The sequence below is a fragment of the Festucalex cinctus genome, chromosome 1 (assembly GCF_051991245.1).
Source record: "Festucalex cinctus isolate MCC-2025b chromosome 1, RoL_Fcin_1.0, whole genome shotgun sequence".
NCBI classification, from domain to species: domain Eukaryota; kingdom Metazoa; phylum Chordata; class Actinopteri; order Syngnathiformes; family Syngnathidae; genus Festucalex; species Festucalex cinctus.
Genome location: NC_135411.1, coordinates 36,204,663 through 36,215,881, shown reverse-complemented (window position 1 = coordinate 36,215,881; position 11,219 = coordinate 36,204,663). Strand labels below are relative to the sequence as shown.

The 11,219-nt window shown below is 42.6% G+C and overlaps 1 long non-coding RNA gene across 2 annotated transcripts; it reads right to left on the bottom strand.

Moving 5' to 3' along the window:
* Positions 1–2,695: 2,695 nt before the first annotated feature.
* LOC144026374 (uncharacterized) lies at positions 2,696–10,065 on the bottom strand. Of its 2 annotated transcripts, none has more exons than XR_013285120.1 (3): positions 9,840–10,065; positions 6,635–6,826; positions 2,696–4,206 (listed from the first exon to the last, which is right to left on the bottom strand). It is a non-coding gene; the product is annotated as an uncharacterized LOC144026374 (long non-coding RNA). The 2 variants fall into 2 exon arrangements; XR_013285119.1 differs by having other exon boundaries at positions 6,650–6,826.
* Between the last annotated feature and the right edge of the window lie 1,154 nt (positions 10,066–11,219).

Below are 11,219 nucleotides of genomic sequence, written 5' to 3'. Positions count from 1 at the left end.
GGTATTATTCCGAATGTGTTTATATGAACAATAATTTGGTTTATGAAGGGTAACATAGTCTTCAGGTTTTTAAAAACTCGAATGAGAACATATTTGGGTGATTGTCTGTGTTTAGATGGCCTTACAAATGTAAATGTAGTCATTGTTTTGCTATCAAAAGCTTTTTCTCAGTCTTCAGTTTAGTGCTCTTATACTTAATGGCAATAAAATTGTATAGACAGTAATTGTGACATTTTTGTTTGGTGATGTGCTTTGAAATTTTTATTCTAAAGTAAAATATGTGTTGCGTATGGATTTTACAGTCATTTTGGGTTTCACTTTATCAGTTGGCATGCACTGATGAGTATATAAATAGTCAACAGACCCCTATTGGACAGAAAAAAAACATGAGATTAAGATAAATGATTTTGAACCGTTTCCCACCACCAATGTGATTTGTTTTTATTGTTTGTGAGAGAGGAAGGAAAAACTGAAATAATGTGGTTGCATAAGTGTGCACACCCTCTAGTAAGTGAGACGTGACTGTTTTCAGAATTAACTGATCACATTCAAACTCGTGTTAAATGAATATTTCTATTTGGGCAATTATAATTTACTGAGATGCATCTTTACGTATAAAAATGATTGTAGGCTACGGAAAATGCTAAAAGAGAATTTTTTTCTTAAAAGAAATTATTTTTTAAGTGAAATTTTGTGGCTGTGTAAAATAAATTTGACATTTTATTATGTAGCAAAAAATAATAAAGATGATGATCATTTTTAATCTGTTGTTTCTACCTTGTTTTCTCTCAAAAGGCTACAAAAGTAATAATGTTACATGTAATAAGTGTTTTTCAGGCTTCCCGGTCACGTACACAAACAGGCTGAACCACGCCACGTTATCCATTTACACTTAAAAGCTTACTTTAAATCTTGTTTTCTCTCTCAGCGGAGGGACACAGACAGGTTAACTTTGAGGACAAGTGTAAAAATCATCATTTGCCTTTGAAGTATGATTTAAAGCTGAGACGAGTGGAAGCCGTGACCTCCCTTAGATTTATACAATGCTAAATCAAGTGTGTGCGTGTTGTGTGTATAGGGGTGCGCGTGTGCCTGGTAACCAAAGAAGGTCAGCTAGCGCTTTAACAGCCTCTTTGCCCTTTGACCTTAAGGCAGCATCCGCCATCAGGCCGGCGGCACGGCTTCAGACCGTGGGAGCCAGTCTGGCACCACCACCCCCAGGTTGACTGCCAGCTTTTGTCCCCTTGCACCCTCTGCCCCTCCCCAGGCCGGGTGACAGGTTCTGGGGGGCGGGCCTTGTTGTGCGTCTGTAATGCGGTGGTGACACATGAAAGAGGTCGACGCAGGGTTGCCGCCTAAATGTCAGCATGCCCTCTGCCGCCGCAACACACGTACGTATTAGACGTTACATACACAGACAGCAGATTTATGTATTTATGCATTGTCGGTACTGCTCAAAGGGATATGACTGTGGGGGGCGAAGGGGAGACTGTAGACAATGATGGATGGGATGATGAGGGGGGAGAAAGGTGGAGACGGGAGACATTGAAGTGCAAGAGGGGGTGAGGTTGCTGTGATGGCAGACATCTGAGGAGTGATGGTACAGATGCTTCGCTCCATTATACATATTCAGATCAACATAATATAGAAAAAGCAGCAAACCCCCCCAAAAAATTTACATTTTTATTAAGAAAATATTGCACTGATGTTTTACTTGATACAATAATAAGAACATAATTGAATAGCATGTAACAGTTTAACCATCATGATTCATTTTTGCAACTACCTGTAGTGTGCACAATTTGTTTATGAAGTCAAAAATGAAGACTCATAACTATTGTGATAAGCTGCAGTATACTAATAATAGTTTTTCGTCACAGAAGAAAAAGAATATATGCCTGTGAATATTGTTTTACTACGATTGGCTGGCAACCAGTCCAGTGTGTCCCCCGCCTACTGCCCAAAGCCAGCTGAGATAGGCTCCAGCAACCCCCCTGCGACCCTTGTGAGGAATAAGCGGTCAAGAAAATGGATGGATGGATATTATTTTACTGTCAGTGTACATGTGTTAATGCACGGTTAGTGTTAAAATATATGTTGCTATTTTTTTTAGCCCATCTATGGCGTTTTCTATTGTGACTTAGCATTAAGCTAATGGAGGGCAGCGTTGTATAAAATATTTAATTGTCGTTCTATGTTTAGTTGAAAATGTCAATTGTGAGTGGCAATAAACAGCTAAAAATTTACGTCCACTGAAGTGCTACTTGTTATGAAATCTGTTGACAGAAGTTCACTGTCATTGTACGTACAGTGCTCATATCTAAATTTTTTGCTCGCAATCCATCCATCCATTTTCTTGACCGCTTATTCCTCACAAGGGTCGCGAGGGGTGCTGGCGCCTATCTCAGCTGGCTCTGGGCAGTAGGCGGGGGACACCCTGGACTGGTTGCCAGCCAATCGCAGGGCACACCAATCGCAGACGAACAACCATCCACACTCACACGCACACCTAGGGACAATTCAGAGCGCCCAATTAACCTGCCATTAATATTTTTGGAATGTGGGAGGAGACCAGAGTACCCGGAGAAGACCCACGCAAACTCCACCCAGGAAGGCCAGAGCCTGGACTCGAACCCGAGTCCTCAGAACTGGGAGGCGGACCTACTAACCAGTCAATCACCGTGCCACCCTTTTTGCTCGCAAAGATTGCATAAGCTATCATTCTTGTTTTTCTATGCTGCTAAAAAAAAATATATTTCTTTTTTTATTGGAATCAGATACAAATTCTATGTCAACTTGAATATGCTGTTGGAATTTTGAAACATTTCATTTTGTTTGCCTGGGACAGGTTGCTGTTTTAAATGATGCGTATTGGTTAGTGTCCTCCTCTTTAATATATAGCTTAAAATGGCTACAATTAATTGAAAAAAACGTTTATTTTCAATTTTAACAGCAGTTCTTTGCATTATGCGGTTTGAAAAATCCTAATGTGTCCAAACTCAAGCACAAACAGGTTTTTGCACATTTAAAATATTTGCTACATTATTTAAAGAGCAAATAACTACACAAACAAACAAATAAAGAATGCTTTTTACAGCTCGATTGTGGGCAGATGCAGCAAAGAATTCTGTTCCAACACAAACTAAAATACTTTTTTTTATTAACTTAATATAGCATTTCTTCTTAGTTCTGTTTGATTACCCCCCCACACTTTTTTTTTTTTTGGCAGTGCTTTATTATTTTAGTTCTAGTCAGAGAGATTAAGTAAATGTAGCGGCTACAAAAGTGGACAATATTTTGAATTCCTTTCCTAACCCGCATTTCACCCTGAAATCCATCAATATTTCACAATAAAAAGATACCCATGCATGCATGTATGAAAGATCCCAAGTCTTTTCGTCCAGTTAGTTTTACTGCAGGGGACAAATTTGGACACCCAAGGATGATTTCAATTCTGTATGAAATTGGAATATAATTTTCTCTTTTTCTCCACTGGCAAACCTTAAAGAGAGGAGAACGATGACGAAGAACTAAAGGAGTGGGTTGGGGTGGTGGGGGTTATTTCTGGCTAACTTCAATAGCGTCTCTGTGTCCATCCAATATGGAGGGCTAGCATGCTGGGAGTTGGCCGTGTCCATTCAGACAGAGCCCAAACTCATAAAGAGCTCTTCTATGGCCCCCAACCTGAAAGCCACGCACCCACCAAAGACCCGGCTGGTACAGGCCCCTTCCATGGGAACTTGAAATCTGCAACGTAATCCCACTTGGGCCCCTGGAGGAGCCTTTGCAAACAAACCATGTGAGTCCTAATATCACCGCTTCACAAGTGGCTCCTGGCTAGGCCTGAGCCGCACCTCCACCGGCGCTTCCGTGGCCCTCTGTCGTCTTTTTCGACCCCTTCTCACCCCACCCCCCTCGCTTTCTTCTTTCCGGGGATAGACAACAAAAGAGAGGGATCTCCTTCTAATTGCTTCGGAAGATTGAAAAGCCAATAGGGGCGGCGGGCGGCCACTGGGGGAAATGAGATGGAAGCGGCGGGGGATCGGCAGTCCGGCTTTGCCTGCCATGGATGTGCGGCCGCCGGGATAAAGGTGCTGGCGGGACAGCCAGGGCTGGGGTGGATCAGAGCCGTAAGCGGGTAGCACTCGCAGGGCAAACATGGGTCCGGGAGAATGTGGAGGAGTTGGAACAACTCAGCTGGAGGCCCTTTCGTACATGGGAAAGAATGTCGAGGCAAAGACACACCAAAGTCAATAACCAGGAATATAGTATATATGAAGATGAACTGTACTTTTGACTAAATGAAGCAAAATTGAATTTTTGGGCCACGAATAGTTAAATCACCTATTGTGTCCTATGGGTGCCTGTCAGTTTTCAATAAGATATCGGGGGTCCAGATAAGGAACAAATACAGCACAGTATATCCAAATATCAGCTCAGTCAACCTCACCAAATCACTATAAAACATTTTATTTTAATGTAATTTCATTTCTAACCGTTTTTTTTCATGTTCTTAGTGTACTAAGTTTATTTTAATTTGATCAATTTTTTGGTATTTATTTGGTTTTAATAATAATAATGCATCAGATTTCTATAGCTCTTCTGGACACTCAAAGACGCTTTACAATGGATACATTATTCATTCACTCACACATTCACACTTTGGTGGCAGTAAGCTACTTAAGTAGCCACAGCTGCGCTTGGGCAGGCTGACAGAAGCGCGGCTGCCAGTGTGCGCCTGCGGCCCCTCCGACCACCACCAAACATTCGCACCTTTCAGACTCCAGTGTGAGTGGAAATGGAGGCAATGTGTGTGACGTGTCTTGCCCAAGGACACAATGACACATGACTTTTGGGGAGAGCTGGGATCAAACAGCCAACCTTCCGGTTACTGGACGACCGTCTCTACACCCTGAGCCACGGCCGCCAGTTTTGTACTGAATATTTTTTATTTATTTATTTTTTAATAAACCCTATATGGTTTTCTGATCTCCTGCACAAAATCTCTTTCAATGTTACATGTGTTATTTGTCTTTTTTTTTTTTTTTTGTCTATGTGCAAATAAAATGAAATGAAAAATGAAAAGTGATATCTGCCAGGGGTGGGCATATGTCGGCATATGTCGCGTACGGGACCTCAAAAGTTCTCAATTCTTACACGAAATGCAGTAAACAGTATCTTTGCCATTTTTGGTCCACGGATGCTCCCGTAGGTTGACAAGCGACAAGTTGCAGCCAATAAAAGGAGTCGCTGGGTGTGACGTTATGTGGAGATCTTGCAAGGTAAGAGATAAATAAATGTTTAAAAAAAAAAAAAAAAAAGGAAACGAGAGAGAGAGAGAGAGAGAGAAGAGAGAGAGAGATTGAGAGAGAGAGAGAGAGGCACTTCCTGGTTTCGTCTACAATCTAAACGCTGATCTTAATACGTCGGCTGCGAACGTATTAGCGGGAGCAATACAAGATGTATTGTCGTACTATTTGTATTAGTTGGGGTGGCTTTTTTTTTTTTTTGTATTATGGATGTTCAGCACTTTGAGTTGCATTTTGAATGTATGAAAGGTGCTATATAAATAAAGTTTGATTGATGTACAACTGTGGTCCTCCATTTTTTTTCCTTCATGGACTGGCTAAAATCTGTTACATTCCTGCTATGGTGACCATGTAGGCCTACACACGCGTGGTCCGCAGGCCGGTACCAGGCTGTAGACTGGTGGTTGTGGACCCCTGTAATATAGGGCCTGTGCCCCCAGTAAGGCCTTATGCTTAGGAATGCTCCTGTTGTCATATATGATGTTTTCAACAATCCCACATAAGTTTCCTTTATTTTGTTTCAATCTAAATTGAAGGGAGGAGGAGCTTCTGTAGGCCCACGTTTGCCAGACATGAGGTATATGTTTGGAAGGAAAAAAAGAAAAAAGAAAAAGCTTTGGTGGGGAGGTGAGGAGGGGCACCACCTTTTCATTCTACCTCTGCTCTGCGCGGTGAATGTCGGCTCCCGATAACAAAGCCTCATTTACATATCATAATCCACATCTCTCGACCTTCTGATCAGGTGCGCTCGCAAGCATGGCTGCGTGCCCCCAAAAAGAGATGCAGAGAGGAGGGAGGGTGGTGCTGCTGCTTGGAGTGTGTGTGTGTGTGGGGGGGGGACTCACTTTGAAGTTCTCTGCCAGAGTTCAAATAACACGCAAACATGTGCGTGCCATTGAGAGGCTGATTTGTATTAAAAAGAAGCGAGTCGGCGGTGGAGGGATGAAAGGAGGTCAGGGAGGGAACTTTCTGGAGCTTGTCGTGCACCCAAACCCTTTGAGAGGATTGATACACGTCCATTTTTTTTTTTTTTATATTCCAAGATGATCTGTTGAAAGGCACCAGGGCCATTTCTAGCATCATGGGGGCCCTAGGCAAGATTCTGTTTGGAGGCCCCTAGTTTGCCAAGCTACAATGAAGAGATTCCTAACCCTTTAGATGGTCTCCTAAGATACCACAATCTATTACAATTTATGAGCAAAACGGACTACAGTTAAAATTAAACATCTTAAATTGACAGTCCTCTTTACGTCAATAAATAAAACAGCTTTTGAGTGTTTAGAAAAGTGCTTAATTTAAAATAAAACACAACAAAGGAGGCTGACCATGTAAGTATTTACATGAAGATGCTGCATCCTGGTCAGGAGATCCTGCAGAGGAAAGTGGTGGTCTTGGAGCTTCCTGGTCAGACGGAGGTCCTCCTGAAGGATGTGATGGTCCTATGGCGTCCTTGTCAGGAAGTTCAGAAGATCAACCTGGCTCATTATCTGGAGCTCCAAAATATTTTAGAAGTGCTCCTAGAAAGACAAACAACCTTAGGTTATCAAGGAAATAGACCATAAGTAAATATTCCTTTTTTTTTTTTTTATTACAGTAATACATCCATCCATCCATTGTCTTAACCACTTGCAATAATACAGAATATTAATTAAAATTAATCTGTTTTTATATTTAAAAATTTTGATGTGCAGTGCTTGGACCAAGTACAAATTTGTCACTTTTAAGCATTTTCTACAATAATTTACATTTAATACTAGTTGAACTAGGGGCGGCGGCACGGTAGTCGAGTGGTTAGCACGTCCGCTTCCCAGTTCTGAGGTCTCCGGTTCGAGTCCAGGCTCGGACCTTCCTGGGTGGAGTTTGCATGTTCTCCCCATGCCCGCGTGGGTCTTCTCCGGGTACTCCGGTCTCCTCCCACATTCCAAAGACATGCATGGCAGGTTAATTGGGCGCTCCGAATTGTCCCTAAGTGTGCTTGTGAGTGTGGATGGTTGTTCGTCTCTGTGTGCCCTGCGATTGGCTGGCAACCAGTCCAGGATGTCCCCTGCCTACTGCCCAGAGCCAGCTGAGATAGGCGCCAGCAGCCCCCGCGACCCTTGTGAGGAATAAGCGGTCAAGAAAATGGATGGATGGATAAACTAGGGGCTGGCCAAGAGAAAGTTAACATCTATGAATAAATGCCTGAGGCTAGCGAGTTGGCTAGCAAAACAAATAAACAAACTTGCTTAAAATAAAATAAAATGGGTTTCACCTCCAACTATCCATCACCAACAAGTCCCTTACTTTTCTCCTTTGACCAGTTTCTTCTGTTTTCTTTTTCTTCCATTTTTCCACGCTGCTGAGATAGCTTCTTTTTGATGACGTTATGGTGTCTGTTCTGCGATTGGCTGGCAACCAGTTCAGGGTGTACCCTGCCTACTACCCGAAGCCGGCTGGGATAGGCTCCAACACCCCCGCGACCCTTGTGATGAGTAAGCGGAAAATGGATGGATGGACGGACAGTGTCTGTTTTATTTAGTAGTACTCTCACTAACAGATGGGTAAATGGGTCACTGTCAATCATTCTCACACACTGACGTTACTGATGTAGCATCACGAACTGACACAAAAACACCAGCTACTGCTTAACATCACAGTTTATTTTATTTATGTCCTATGTTTGTTTTTTAATCAAAAATGGGATGTAATAAACAAATATTAGAGACAGAATAAAGAGAGGACATTTTAATAATCCTCAGGTAAAACTACACGTAGAACTTAGGGGGCCCCTAGTGGCTTGGGTGCCCTCGGCAGCCGCCTACTTCGCCTATAGCCAAAAATGGCTATGGATAGCACCATTAGTTTGAAATGTTGCATCAATGTTGATTGCCAGGAGCTGGCTAAAATATTCTTGATAGTGTAACAATCCGCAGTGTGGCACTGCGCCACAGGATGGCGCCTTCTTGTTTTTGTTGTGCTTATGCAGCACTTTTTCGCTTTGGTCATCAATGTTTTTGATGCCGTGACGTGCATATGTGATCTTGACGTGCGGTAGCACCGAGAAGCCTGCTGTTTTTGTTTCCTATTAATAAAGTAAGCCTGCGGACTTCCAGTTCCTTTAGTGCGCTCCAGTTTTTTGCTTTTGTGGGAGTTTTTGAGTGTGTGAGTTGTGAGTTTATTAATGTGAGTGTAAGAGTGGTGAGCATGGGGGGGGGGTGTGTGAATGTAATGTAGTTTTCTTTCATGAATGTGAGGGGTTTTGGTTTGTGAGTTTTTGGTGGACACAATGTTTTTTTTACTATGCGATTATTTTTTCAATGTAATGTAATGTAATGAGTGCGTTTTCTTTTTTTGGTCGTCTGTTGTAGGCTGTAGTGCAACATTGATGCGGTTTTATTGAAAGGATCCCATGCAAGTGAGGCGACGGCCGACCGCCTGCCAGTATGTTGCTGCTCCAGCTATTAACGCCGCCACCCGCGCTGATGTCTTTCCTAAAGAAAAGGTCATTAGCACATCAGAACACAGATGAAGTGTCTGCCTCGAGAGTTGAACAGCAGGGGGGCTTATGTGAATTATAATGTGGAATCACTTTGCAAAGCTAGAGGGAGCTACTAGAACCTCATACAAGAACAAAGTGTGACTATGTTAAGTCATAATTAACACGTTCCACTTTATTTCCCTTTATTATACATGTTCCTAAAGCTTGGTCAGTATTTTTGATGTACTGATCAGATCTTAAACTTGCTTCTCACGTTGCCATGTATATTTTAGCCAGAGGGTGGTGCTGGTGATCCAGTAATAACAGAGCCTCATATAGAGAGTCTGGCCAACTGAAAACATGGACGCCATGTTGTTACCCTCGGCCACAGGGATGGCGTGTGCTCAAGTGTGTAGCGCATGAGCATGCCTATCCTTTTGCATGCATAATAACTTTCTTTCACAAACTAGGTGTACAGTTTCTTATATTTTCCCGTTTTATTTTGTTTTTTAACCTTTGATGTATTTGACAAGCTGATAATATAAGGGGCGGCACAGTGACTGACTAGTTAGCACATCCGGCTCCCAGTTCTGAGGACTCCGGTTCAAGTCCAGGCTCCGGCCTTCCTGGGTGGAGTTTGCATGTTCTCCCCGTGCCTGCGTGAGTCTTCTCCGAGAGCTCCGGTCTCCTCACACATTCCAAAGACATGCATGGCAGGTTGATTGGGCGCTCTGAATTGTCCCTAGGTGTGATTGTGAGTGTGGATGGTTGTTTCTCTCTGTGTGCCCTGCGATTGGCTGGCAACCAGTCCAGGGTGTGTCCCACCTATTGCCCAAAGCCAGCTGAGATAGGCGCTAGCACACCCCGCAACCCTTGTGAGGAATAAGCGGTCAAGAAAATGGATGGATGGATAATATAAGGAATACACTGCATGTATGATACATGCTGTTGTAGGCTTAATTTCCTTCCCAACATTCCAACGTTCAATTAAGGCCAACAAGATCCACATTTTTGATTTTTGTAAGTATATTGCCAACGCACTCCCACGGACATAAAAGATTTGCTTAACTTACTTTTGCTGACTTCAGTTTCCGGCCACTGTCCTCCTTTGGATCTTCTTTGTTCAGATGTGTATGTGTGATATGTAATGGTGTTGATTGCATATGTATGTAATGTATGTGTGCACAAGGTCATTAAATACAAAACACTATAATAAAAAATAAACCGTAGCCTCTATATAAAAAAGAAAAGCAGCCTGTAGGTGCGGTTGACAAACTTGCTGCACTTCTGCTCCTAATCAGCACACCTGGTTTAATCAACTAGGGGCCTGTTTATGAGGCTGCATGTGGCTATAAAGGGTGCTGTTTTAAACACATCTGGCCACTAGGTGGCATGATTCACATTATATGGTATTATTATTATTATCCATCCATCCATTTTCTTGACCGCTTATTCCTCACAAGGGTCGCGGGGGCTGCTGGCACCTATCTCAGCTGGCTCTGGGCAGTAGGTGGGGTACACCCTGGACTGGTTGCCAACCAATCGCAGGGCACACAGAGAGGAACAACCATCCACACTCACACGCACACCTAGGGACAATTCGGAGCGTCCAATTAACCTGCCATGCATGTCTTTGGAATGTGGGAGGAGACCGGAGTACCCGGAGAAGACCCACGCGGGCACGGGGAGAACATGCAAACTCCACCCAGGAAGGTCCGAGCCTGGACTCGAACCGGAGACCTCAGAACTGGGAAGCGGACGTGCTAACCACTAGACTACCGTGCCGCCCTATTATTATTATTATTATTATTATTATTATTATTATTATTATTATTATTATTATTATTATTATTATTATTATTATTTTACTGTACAGTACATGGATTTTGATTTAACAACGTTGTGAATGCTGGAAATGAATCAGTGTGTTCATACGTAAACACATAATATGTTAACACAAGAGATCTGATTACATGTATTTGTTTTATCTCCTGTTTTTGGCTCCTGATATAACAAGCAAGATACTTGATCCATCCATCCATCCATCCATCCATTTTCTTGACCGCTTATTCCTCACAAGGGTCGCGGGGGGTGCTGGCGCCTATACCTCAGCTGGCTCTGGGCAGTAGGCGGGGGACACCCTGGACTGGTTGCCAGCCAATCGCAGGGAAGATACTTGATAATAAAGCCATTTTTTCATGGTACCAATGAATGTATTACAACAAGTTCCTCAGTAATGTGTTTGTCATAATGAATATATGGTCCTAAAGTTGAATTAAAACGTGATTTTAGTGTAGCTGACATCCAAATGTCATATTTTCTTTTTAATATTTTATCAGTGGCTTTCAATTGTGCATGTACAATATTTACAACTTTGATTTACAACACAAAATCCACAATAGCTCTTGTCCATATTATGGGCCCTAATTTTATTTTAAGTTCATTCACTTATA